General features: G+C 33.0%; 1 pseudogene; it reads right to left on the bottom strand.

Annotated features, from left to right (window-relative positions):
- Window positions 1–10,096: 10,096 nt before the first annotated feature.
- On the bottom strand, window positions 10,097–12,495 carry LOC145089203 (uncharacterized; annotated as a pseudogene).
- Between the last annotated feature and the right edge of the window lie 1,048 nt (window positions 12,496–13,543).

The raw sequence follows: 13,543 nt of genomic DNA, 5'->3' as shown, positions 1-13,543 counted from the left end.
GACATGATCGATACATGTTAAGAATCAAACTTATAGGATCATATTAGGTTAATATCAAGATCACAGAGTATTGTCAATAAGTAGTGACGGCTCTTACAAATTCGATAATAGCGGAAACCCTAATGATTTCTTCAAACATAAGAGATGCGTATGATTTAGACAACCTCATGCTCTGATACCAATTATGGGGAATAAAATCCTTTTAAATAGATTAGATTCTAAGAAGTAAAATATTACACGATATAAAAACAAGAACACAATATGAATCAAATATGTTGAATGATTAATAAACCACAACCTCAGAAGTACTCTATAAAGAATTGCTACTGTAGAGGCATGCTAGGGTTACAATGAAAAGATCAATTCAACGTTAACAACTAAGGTTGCATGCATGCACTATTTATACTATAACACTAATAATAAATACGGTTGGACAGGCCCAAACCGTGAACATATGGACATCAACCAAAATAGCCCAATAACACAATCTAATATTCTCAACAAAGTTCTTCCTACAGAAGTGGATGTTGTAACACCCGTAGAATCGGGCAAGTCAATTAAGTTATGTTAGTAATCAAAAATGAATTTTTGATAGAGGAATATTTATGATAAATAATCTAAAGAAAAGTTATAGTATACGTGAAAAGGATTTCATACGTATAATGAATACTGAAATCTAACTTTATATGAAGAATTATGCTTCTTCGAAGTTTCGCGATTAAACCGACACAACTATGTGTATCGTAAAAAGTGAATTTTTGATAAATCACTTTTTAGCCCAAACGGAAGTCATAGTAGTCGTTAAATCGAGAGCGTGAAAATAGAGAACATCCAAATCTGACTTCGTAAGAGGAAGTCGTGATTTTTAATAGTTTCAGCGCAACAGTACAGACACATAAATTGAAGTTCTAGTTGGTTTATTGTTAGCAAAAACAATCTATATGAGATTCGAAGATCTCATGATTATGAACACGTCGATAAAAAAACAATCGAAACAGAGTTCGTATGAAGTACTTATGAATTTCGCACGAACTTTAACAATCTACAACGGTTTAAATATGAATTTTTGTTAGAGAAAGAATTAGATATTGAGGCCTTATTCAAAGTTGTAGATCTCGTCGAGAGGGTTCTAGGGATATAAAGAATGTTGAAAATGGAGCTCGTATGCAAGAGTTAAGGCCATATGAAGATTTCAGAAAAATACTTGTGCTGATGACATGGTAGCATCAGAGTGTGCCACGTGGCAAGCCGACCTCTGACTCCTCCAATATATGTGGCGATGTGGCTCCAAAAAATTGTGACACCTGGAACCACCACGTGGTGACACGTGACATTATTCTACAAGGGGTGACATGGAAAGTCCTAATCTCGAAACGTGTTAGAAGACCAAAGGAGCCAGCCAATCCCGAGCCATCCAAATCCGACGTTTTGGACTTCTAAGTATTTTAGCTAGGCTCTAGAGTAGCTAAGGTCCCGACGAAATAGAGTTTTCGGCTTTGGAATCCTATCCACGCGTTGTTCCTAGTTTTCGCTAAAACCTCTGGAAGTTATGTTACACTCTTTTTCTTTCATTGTAACTTATATTTATAGTCATAAGTCGTTATTATGAACCTATAAATAAGAATTATCAGCGATTCCAAGTCAAAATACTGAATTATCTACTTACATGAGAGGTGTCTCGAATGGTCACATTGGCTTGGTTGTTGGATTTTTGAAAGGCTATATGCTGAAATGGTTATGCCTCTTAACTGTCCTGCTATCTTGGTGTATACATTGGGACTAGTGAGGAAATCTAAACTATAATTATTAGAGTCACTAGGATTACGAAACTAGACTAAGGCTTAGAACTTTATGCGTCTAGGTCTTTTCAGAGTATGAAGCGAAGCGCTGCCAAAATCATAAGTCACCCGCTTTTATCAAGTGAGTGCATAGTTACTTTCAACTTACACGTAGATACAAGTATTCTAAATGCTTTAATGTTATGTGCATTGTCTTGATGTGCTTAATATATATATGTACAACATGATATATATATATATATATATATATATATATATGTGTGTGTGTGTGTGTGTGTATAATGATAATTAATAATAAGACGGGGGTAGTAAATGGTCATGTGTAATATTAAATGAGAGGTTGTGTTAGGGTTGTGTGAGTTTGTGGCGGTGATGGGCTAGTAAGAGTTGTGCGAAAAAATAAGTTGTGACTTGTCGTGCCTAACCAAAGTACTATTTGTACTGCCATGCCCATCCAAAGTACTATTTGTACTACCGTACCCATCAAAAGTACTATTGTATCATTGTGTGTGCCATGTTTGTTCAAAGTACTATTATCCTGCCAAGCTTACCTAAAATATTATCATACTTCCATGCCTAATCATCTAGGAGATGTAGATGTGTATGGACAAAGGTTTTTTAAGGAAGATCCCTCTAGATCAGCATACTAGGATTAGAGCGCGAGGATAACAGTAATGGGGTAATTGGGGAATTTGAATGCAGAATAATATACAATTAAAGATGATGATATTGTTGGTTGAAAATCTTATGTACTCACTAGTTTCCCCAACCTAACCCACTCAGTTTCCTTGTATCACAGGTAAAGATACGGGGACACTAATAGATAATGGAATTATCTGCTAAGAGATTTAAATAGTACATAAGTTTCTAGAGTATTGATATAAGGTCTATTTATGCTTATGTTTCAATATCAGTTATGACATTCCAAGTTTCAATAAATCAATGAAAAACATTTTCTTCGGAAATACTTTTATGGGATAAGTTTTGCATTTATAAATATCACTCTTATTTAAAATAAGCATAAAGAATAAGTTTTAATATGATCTTAAATTTGAGGATGTCACATATGCACAAAATAACAAATTTACAGAAGCAAAAAGATGTCAAATACTTATTGAACATACGACGTGTGAAATGTAAGACATCTAACCTGTTTTTCTTGTTTGTTTTCGTAATTAAAGTATTGATATAATATATTTACCAAAAGATATTTTCATAGATTCTTCATATACTTAAAGATAACAAAAAATAAAACATCTACATTCCTTACTGAGTGTCTTCAGTATTGACTTTCTTTCTTTAATTATTCATCGATATGATCGAGAATATCTAGTAAACATACAAACACATGTGTATGTTTTTCCTACAACTACGAAGATCTCCTTTAGCCATATATCATTTGGTGTTTCAGGGGAAATTTGAAATTTTGGACTAACAAAGAAAAAAAATGGCCTCAAACTACACTTAATAATTTTGAAATTTATTCTAAACAATAAAAAATAAAAGGATCAAAGATTCAAAAAATGGTGTTTTTTTTAATAAGGATGGTGTATATTATTTCATTTAATACTAAACTTTAAAATTAGTTCCTATGTTATCCAAAATTTATAGATAAGGGCCCAAAAAGTTTCAAACTTCCATAGAAGGTTCAAAATAAAAAGATTCAATGAATTTGGTCCTGATAAACTTGAAAACACTATTTTACCTTATTATTTATTTTTTTACATTTTCTTTATTTATATTAGTATTTAAATAGTTATAAAAAATAAAAATAAAATAAACCTTACTCCTCTTCATTATACTCTCTTTTCTTTCTCACTCTCTCTCTTTTTGAATCTCTTTCTCTCTCTTTCACACACACACACACACACTCTCTCTCTCTCTAAATTTCTTTCTCTTTCTCCCATCTTCTTCTTACTTACCTATTACCAACAAATCAGGAAAGTAAACTACATTATTTTCTATCAAATTACACGTACAATAATACTTGTACTCATATTCCAATCTAATGAAGGTAAGACCAATAATTTCATTTCATATATTCTGATGAACAATGATTGTGGTGATATGGATCTCGAGCAAGAAAATTCTTAGCCCCGAACAACAGTAGGGATTTGAAGCCCTGATTATAGGGGTTTCAAGATCTGATTTCAGAGTAACAATAATTGGTCAACCACATAACCGTTCACCCAAAGAAAAAACAGTCGTGATCCCAACACAGAACCATGTCACGAACCCTCCCTGGCAGTATTGCGTTAGTTTTGGCAGAATCCAAATTCATTAAGTGCTTAGTCATTTCATATCGAGTCTTGTCTCTTCATATCTAAATCTTTCCAGTGATTTAATGGATAAAATTTCCAACTTTATCCATTCTAAGGGCTAACTCCAGTAAAACCTACAACCCTAATTTGAATAAGAATATTTAAGCTAAAAATAATGTGCATGGGAGAATATGAACATCACCATACACTTTTCTTCTTCCAAAAGGTAATAAGCATCCTTCCTTCAAGTATAAGGTTATGGAGTTACTGAAAACTCGAAGAACACTCATTCAAGTGACCACAAATGAACTAAAAGCAAAGGAATTTCTATATCTAAGCAAGTGCTTCAATAAATTAAAGATATTGAGACTTATGATGCATAATAAGAGACTAAATGGAGGATCCTTGAGCTGAGAATGAACACCAACACGAACTTCAACATCAAAAGAGCTTCTTTCATGTTCAATCACAACACAAGAAACACACAAATCTCTCAAGACCAAAAAGAAGCTAGGGTTTTATTTTAAGAGTCGAAGGCAGAGAAATGAGCAAACTCTAATCCTTACATTCCTTAAAAAGAACCCAAGACTTACAACCTGGTATTCTAGCTCGAGACTGTGTCCTTATTTAATGACGTGGTCATGCCATTATTCCTTCTTACATGCTCCACGACTTAAGGTTTTTCCAAAAACTTTATACTCAAATTACATAATTCATTAGTTGATTAATCGCAAAAATTGCATGTTACAAAGAACATACATGAAAACAAAAAAAATACAAATGAAAATTAAGAATAAAATGTGTTTTGCTATTAATAAGTAAAAGATGTAATAAGAAATAAAATTTTAAAAATTATATACATTTATAAACTTAACTAGATTTAATTATCTAGAAATAATAGTTTAAATTTCTATCTTTATCAAACATTTTTCCAAACACAATTTTACTTGTAATAAAGACAATACTTTTTAGATCATATTAAAAGTATCATTATTTTAGAAAACTTGTGACACTCACCAACCTTTGTGTTGACCCCCAAACTTACATGTATTCTTAGGTGATCATTAGACAAGCGTTCAGATAGAATATTGGTCATGGATTAAAGACGACCTAGCTATGTAGTTTTTGTTATCTACTTACCTGTGTAAAGCAACTACTGTACTATTATTATTTCTAAGAGCCCTATATTCAAACTTAATGATGGAATACAAATGTTATTTTGATTATCATTATACTTGTGCTATATATTAATTTTATTTGTGATCCATGAACTTAGTCGCACTCCCGACATGTTCCGCCTTGGCCGGGAGTGTGACACCGTCGGTTGAAGGCGGAGGAAGGTGGCGAAGAAGCATATCTGAAGAGAGTGAAGAGACAATCGCCCAGTGGTTGCAGCAACATTATCGTTGCTCCGACGACCATATAGTGGTTATGGTGGTGGTCCGACGAACATGACGATGGTCCAAATTTACCTTCAATATAAGAAAGAGATATGTAGACAAAGAAAGAGAGTTTGCGTAAAATATTACTTTTTCTTAATTGGAAAAATGCTCTCATCTGAACATATATATATATATATATATATATATATATATATATATATATATATATATATATATATATATATATATATATATATATAACCATTTTCACCCATCGTTAAATGAAAGACTAAACTGCAAAATTGTTCCATGTGGTTTGCAAAAGTTTATGGATATGGTCCAAAAAGTTTTCAACATTCATGGAAGGACCACAATCAGGAAATTTTTGTAGTTTTGGGGTCTGGAACACTTCAAATGACCGTTTTACCCTTTTAATTGAATTTACTTCATATTACTATTAACACTTTATAATTTAAAAATAAGAAATTAAAGAATTGGTCGAATACCCGTTTGATGAGTGTCACAGGTTTTCTAAATAATGATACTTTTAATAAGATCTAAAAGGTATGGTATTTATTATAATTAAAATTGTGTTTGGAAAAATGTTTGATAAAGACAGAAATCTAAACTATGGTTTCTAGATAATGAAATCTAGTTAAGTTTATAGAAATGAAATTGTATGAATAACAGACATATAGATATAAAGATAAAGTTATCTGCCAAGGTTGTACTTAGCAACCGCAAATATTGATAAATGGATGGAAGACAAGTATATTTGATAAACATAAACGTAAAGTGTACGATACTTGCTTAAACAGTTGATAATACTTTGGGTAGTATAAACAAGCACATGTATGGGCCTAAGATGCAAGTTCTATAACTTGTATAAATATATAAATCTATATATTTTTGTGTTTGTATGAGGCAAATTGAAACTACCAAGCTGATGGCCGTCTATACAGTCATAGCACATTTGTAGATAGAACATTATCTTTTTTTATTAGTTGTATTATTTTAACAACATAACATAGGTAAATATTGGTGTTTATAATAGTTTTGTTTACTTATAACATATAAGTATTTAAATAATTATTTCACAAGCTAGAAATGTATTTTCATAAAATAATGATAATTCTTGTGTATTTTATATGATAAATATTACTTACTACACGTACTACCACGTACAGACGGCAGCCAGACATGAAACACCGAAGGGCCGAACCATTTTAGCATTTAATCCGTTCTGAAACCCAACCTTATGCGACCCTTCAAACCAGATTCCTTGTATCCTAAGTAGTAGAGTAGTAAATAATACTTTTGTATTCTTTATATTCCATAAAAATGATAATGTTGTTTGTATAAACAGAACATTTAGGAAATATATATAATATATATTACAAGTAGAACATGTATCCCCCCCCCCCCCCCGAAAATATGTAAAAGTGAGGCCGTAAAACTCACCTTAACGTGTCATTATTGATTCGTTTTGAGAGTTTGCCGCGAGAAACCGAGTTGTAATGCTTCGAAACGAACCGTCGAGATTTATCTAATTGCCTAGGAAATATTAACATAAATTAATATGTGGGGAGTTGTTTGGTAACATGACCATAGTATAGAGTCCACTTACGAATTTGAATAAATTAAATGAGACAAAGTTTGTTAACTATTTTCAAGTGATGGGTCATTTTAAATAATTAAAATAAGGATTTATAGGTTTAGGACTTATTTTGTCAAAAAATTCCATGGGAGGGTGAAAGGAATTATTTTGGAATCAAAGTTTGAAAAAGAAAAAAGGAAAAGAAATTAAAAAAGACACACATATATATATATATATATATATATATATATATATATATATATATATATATATATATATATATATATATATGTGTGTGTGTGTTTTAATTTCTTTTCCTTTTTTCTTTTTCAAACTTTGATTCCAAAATAATTCCTTTATATATATATATATATATATATATATATATATATATATATATATATATATATATAAAAAGGGAGAATTGGCTTGTAAATTCAATATATCTTAAGGGTTTAATTTAAACAAAGTAAATGGATGTTTGAAAACAATTTTGAGAGGGAAGGGTTAAAGGTGTACAATTGAATAAATGAGGGGCTGAGAGAGAGATAGAGAAAAAGAGTTAGAGGTTGAGGTGAAATTTTGGAAGTTTCTCATGCCTCTTTTTATACTAAAAACATAGATGAGGTCATATCTCTAAATAAGATTGTACCATTTTGGGTAGAGTTGCACCAAAAAAAAAAAAAAAAAAAAAAAAAAAAAAAAAAAAAAAAAAAAGGGACACACGAGGAAAATGTGGGGAAGAAGCACAAGGCAAAAAAATTTGGTCATTTTTGCCTCTTGGGTCATATGTTGGCTCCATATGGGGTTATACCCCATTAAATGTCCAAAACACACAAAACTTGGTGAGTTGGCATCTGTGCATCAATATGTTTTTTCGAAAGTACCGTTAGATATAGTTTCATTCAAGCATTTCGTAACATCAAACATATTAAATTTTGGAGTTACAGATCTCCGGGAAATTGTGTTTGAAGTTTCGTGTCTTAACGGCTCGCGGTGTCTGTTTTTGCGACTTTTGTTAATATTTTTGTAAAAAATATTTCGAGTGTGAAACTAAATAATAGACTATAACCTGAGTCCAAAAACACTCTCGAAAATCCAGTCGACAAAGCATATGTATATCAACAGATCGATTCGGTTTTACGCAATTAAAGAAAAACAGTGTTTTACCGTCTGTTTTTTTAAAACTGTCGTATCTTTTGCATACGAACTCCGTTTTGGACGTTCTTTATATTTTCGGAAACAGGAGAACGTATACTATAATATTTTAATGTTCATTTTGCTCAAAACTGTTTGATGCAAAATTTCAGCTTTTCAAACGTATTAATTAGCGTTCCTTTTTAAGCAGCTTGATTTGGTTGACGGTTTACTCATTTGGAAGTAAGGTATCATCTGACATTATGTAATAATTGAAATAAAATTATTATTTTACTTTAGTTGTACTAAAACTCAATAAGTCAGATTATCACGAGATTTATGGTGAATTGGCCGGTTATAACTTTAGCCCTAAATTTCGGGACGTAACAATCATAAACTACCTCTTACACATCTCCTCTTCCATAACCACAACCAACGCCGATGATGGGGTTGTCTTCTACCACAACCGACAACTAAAAATTGATATGGTGCTGCTTCTTTTTGTTTCCACCTCTCCGATCCTATGAAAAGGTTCCCGATCCGGTCTAATTTCCCGATCTCTTTTTCCGACCGACAAATTTTGTTTCAGCTGATCTAAAGAAGAAGAAGGTTACTAGTTTATGTTTCACTGGCCACCACTGCCGCTATCAGATCTCCAAACGTCGCCACTTGGTGTGGATTTGGATTTCTCCTTTTTAACCTTCTTTTGATGCGTAAATCATATTATGAAACTGAATCATGATTGGTGATGACAATGTTATAGGCTATGAAATATTTTAAGCTTTTAGGGGCCACAATGTGAAGGAAAGTAACAAAACAAGCAATATAAGTTAGTGATGTGAAATTGCTTGAATCATATGGCCAATATCGATTGTGGTCTGTGGGATTATTGGGCCATAAAGATAAATTTGAGCTATCTGTGGCTTTAATCAAGGGTCGCATGCCTATTATTGTATTATGTGCTTTTATTGACTCCTAATAATTTGCATGGGCTAGTTAGTAATAAATATAATTAACTTTATTTATGTTGGGTTAGTATACATTAGTAACTTTATTCCTATTATATTTTGACATATTTCGATATTTAAAAAACTTCAAAAGATGAGGTTATTAGTATATTAATGTTTGAAAGGAAAAATAGTAATGGATGGGAATAATTCTAGCTGACACTCCTAAAAATGTAGAACTTTCTTGAGTCCAGTCTAATATAGATTTAGGAGGACCTACCAATGCTAGATAAAGGAGCTATAGAAAGGTAGAAAATCAAGCAAAAGACTGATTAATATTATATCAAACAAATAAAGAAACCAATTATACCATTTCCAATTGTTGTTCTTTGAAGTAAACTTGGATATGAATCATCTTCATCTTCAGCAGCACTATACCCACTATCCATTCCAGATTTATATTCAAAAGACTGATATTTATTCCTATTAGCACCTAGAGACTCCTGATGCTTCAAGTCATTTAAAAGTCAAACATGTATGTGATTAGTAAGTCAAAATGACAAGACTTGATCATACATGTCAAAGTTTTTCTTGACATAAAATGAAGATTAACACAATAGCTAGCACATATTTGGTTATACAGATAATATGAATTTGTAATAAAAGATACCTGATCGATTGCAAGTTACAAAAAGTCATTACGGTGTGCCACCAACACCTTCCCGATTGCAAGTTACAAAAAAACACAAATCCCATTACACAAAAATATAAATACAACTTCGCAAGGGAAAAGGGCATTGCCACTTACTCAAACCATGCACATACATACCCTATGCACTTTGCTGAGGTGGAATGACTAAAAAAAACCCCTTCCTTTTGGGTGCCCTAAAACCCATGTATTAAGGTACATCATTTTGTTGTTTTAACTTGTGTGTTTATCCAACCCAAGGGTATTTTGGTGATTTTGTTTTCATCATGAGGAAATTGGTTCATAAGGGTATGATAACCATGGCTATTTCAAGGCTTCTGCTGCTGAAGGACGCTTTTTTGGGTTCATTTCAAGTAAATGGGAGACAAAATCAATGAATCCTTGATCACCCATTGGTAATTTGTGCCTTAAAGATGTCTTTTTTTGGATTAGATGCTCCAATCTGTTTGTGTCCTGAACAATAAAAACTTAAATAAATTATTACATGTACATATTAATACAAGAATTATTATAATCATAGTACCTGATTATGCTCATAAAGCATATGGTTTTTGGTGAAGTATTTATGTGTATCTTTTCCTTTTACAAGCATTTCTTGATCAATTTGACTTATAATTCCAATCACACGTGCAAGCAGAGTAGTAGGAGAATCATTCTGGAAAAAAAACCTACAACAAACAAACAAACAAACACATACACCTCATTTTATTTATATGCATATTATTTTGTTTAAAGATTAAAATTTTAAAAGAGAAAAAGAAAAGGGATACGTACATTTCCAGTACAAAGTTCAGCTAAAATGCAGCCAAGTGACCAAACATCAATCTTTTTATCATAAGGAAGCCCTAAAAGAACCTCTGGTGCATGATAAGACCTTGATTGGACATAAGAACAAAGATGATCTGTTTCAAAACAACTGCTTCCAAGATCAATCATTTTCACTTCACTTCTGCTGTAACTCTTCACCAATATATTCTCAGGCTTTAAATCACAATGTATAAGCCCTAATCCATGTAAAAACTCAAGTGCCTCCAAACACTAAATCGTTATTGACTACATAAACATAAAAAAAATGTCACAAATCCCTCAAATAAGGACCAATATTCTAAACTTAAAATAAATATTGTAAGGGTTAAATGTGAGAAATAACAAGCGAGTTTCATATATTGATTTACTATTCCAGCATTGTAGTTTGAAAAAGCTACCCAATTATATCAATGACATCCAAATTATAATGTTATAATTGAGTAGATAACTGAAAAGTAGAATGCTATGATAGAAGGCAGTGAGAGTAGTAGGAATAAAGAGATTGTAAAAACAAAAAACAAAGCAATGCAATGGGAATAGGTAACCTTGTCCTTGATACCCTATATGGGTAAAACTAAGTCACCAGAGCCACACCAGCTGAGGGTCCATCTTTTGGAACTGCTCCTGCTGGGAAATGTATATGGATGTCCCGCCCTTAAAGCAGATTCCCTTCTCCTTCTCCACAACCCAGATTAAGCTTTGCTTCCCTTGCTCTTACCTAATAATAAAATTAGGTAAATAAACAAACACACACTTATATAGATAGCAATTGAAGAGGAGATACCCAAGTCAATGCAAAAGAAACAGTGTAACAGATTGCCCAAAAACAACAAAAACCACATTGCTTACCAATTTTAAAAAATAATGTGTATAGAAATAGAAAACAGGAGATATTGAAGGAGCTCGTGCTGCATTTCAGCTTTGTGATACTTCTGAATCTGATTCATCTTTCATTGAAACCCCAATAAAAGAGGCCAATATGTTACAGCCTCAGTTATCGAACTTGATAGATAAATTTCAACTTGCTGAAATTTGTTCAGAGATTAAATACTTCACAATGGAGGACGAGAAAAAAAATGGATTATAATATTCATGTATATATAATTAAAAGATATATAGAAAATTCGAATAAGCATCAATCGAACCTGTAGTTGCTGTCAGGACAATAGGAGAAGAGGGAGAAGATGAAATTGAGATCACTTAGTCTTCTACGAAGAAGGACTAGCGCTTCCTCTGCTATTCCCCGACCCATTGGGCTCATCCGTACACTTTCCTCTCCGAGTCTCCGGTAGACTTCAACTATGAATCCGGTGTGAGAATACAGGGTTCTTGATTCCTAGGGTTATAAGAACTCGTAGAACCAAAATCCCCTATTTCCCAAAAATACATCTTCTCACATACCAAGGCGCTTTCCCTTTATCGTTTCTGAGCGTCAAAAACGGGGCGAGCATGTATTTGGGCTTTCTGCAAAAGATTGAAACAAAGGAATTTGAGGTCAGGTGAGCATGAGATCGTCAATGAGGAGAAGTGAGCAAGGGGTTGCAAAAGGTGAGGCCAGGTCGCCGGATCGATGCTATAGAGCACTGAGTGAGCGAGTGTTTTGAGTCTTAAAAAAGCCCTAGAATTAATATCAATATCGGTTCGTGTGATTTTGTTATTCGACCCTTTTATGTTCGCCATCTCCCTCTTCCTTCTGCTCTGTTAGATGAAGAAAGGTGAAGTGAGATAGCAGTTGATGGTTTGCAGGGAAGATGGTTTGAGGTGTAATGGCACGATCTGATGCTTCTGGATATATTGATGGTGGTTGTTGTTACGGTAGAGATATCAACAGTATCGTTCTCTGAAGCGGCGGCCATGAAGACGAAGGCCCTAGGGCTTTTTCTTGCTAGTGGGGGGGGGGGGGTGTTTAATTTTTGGGATTCAATAGGTGGGTGAAATCCCGCCTTAAAAACGCATGTTTCATTAAAATTATAAAGCAACACATTTAGAGGACGCACATTTTATGAAAGGCGCCCTCCACATTTCTTTTTTTTTTCTTTTCTGACACTAATTTTAGGGCACGCACAAATGCGTGTCTACTATCCTTCAAATTTTACAAAATTGACATTATTTTTTAGGGCACACACAAATGCGCGTCCTCTATCAACGAGTGTCATTGTTTGCGCGTCATTAAAGGGCTATTTTCTAGTAGTGAGTACAATCATAACTCAGTAGATAATCGAGTCTTTTCTACAAATAAAGACAGTACAAAACAAGGATACTAGTAAACTATAATAGGTATAGTTTAGAGGTTCCAAACATACAATAATAAGAATAAGGAGGAACATACAATAACAAGAACAGAAAGGAACATACGATAACAAGAACAAGATAACAATTATGTGAGACTACTTCACGGCGTAACAATATACTTGTTAGGTCGTGTTTTGTAACCAGAGTCTCCTGGGGGGAGAATGGACATTGTGTGTATAGATCTATACGAGACTGAAGAGTCCGCATCCCGACTGTTCGCTACAGTTTGGCTGGCAGGCCAAGGGGTGAAAAATGTCACATCAATTTCGACGCCATTAGGTCATCGTGTTAAACACTTGTCAATCAGTATGGTTATAACCTCGTCACATTTTATCCTTAATTAACAAAACTGGTTTTAAGGTAGTTAGTGTTTCTGTAGTTACTTTATGCAACATTACTGAATACTTTCATTTTCCCATTACATTCATATAGTGATCTTCTTACATAAAAAGTAATGTAAACTATTTTCTAGTAAGAATAGTCTTAAACTTGGGAAAACTTACATCATTATAAAAGACAAATAGATCATTCGATTCTTAGTACATTCAATTAGAAGGGGACCTATAATGCTAACTTTATGATTCCTCGGTAGATACATCAGGGATATATATT

This window comes from Lactuca serriola, chromosome 2 (genome assembly GCF_051521515.1).
Source record: "Lactuca serriola cultivar US96UC23 chromosome 2, Lser_US96UC23_V15, whole genome shotgun sequence".
NCBI lineage: Eukaryota > Viridiplantae > Streptophyta > Magnoliopsida > Asterales > Asteraceae > Lactuca > Lactuca serriola.
The sequence above is the reverse complement of the archived record's forward strand: the minus strand, read 5'-3'. Positions and strand labels throughout refer to the sequence as shown.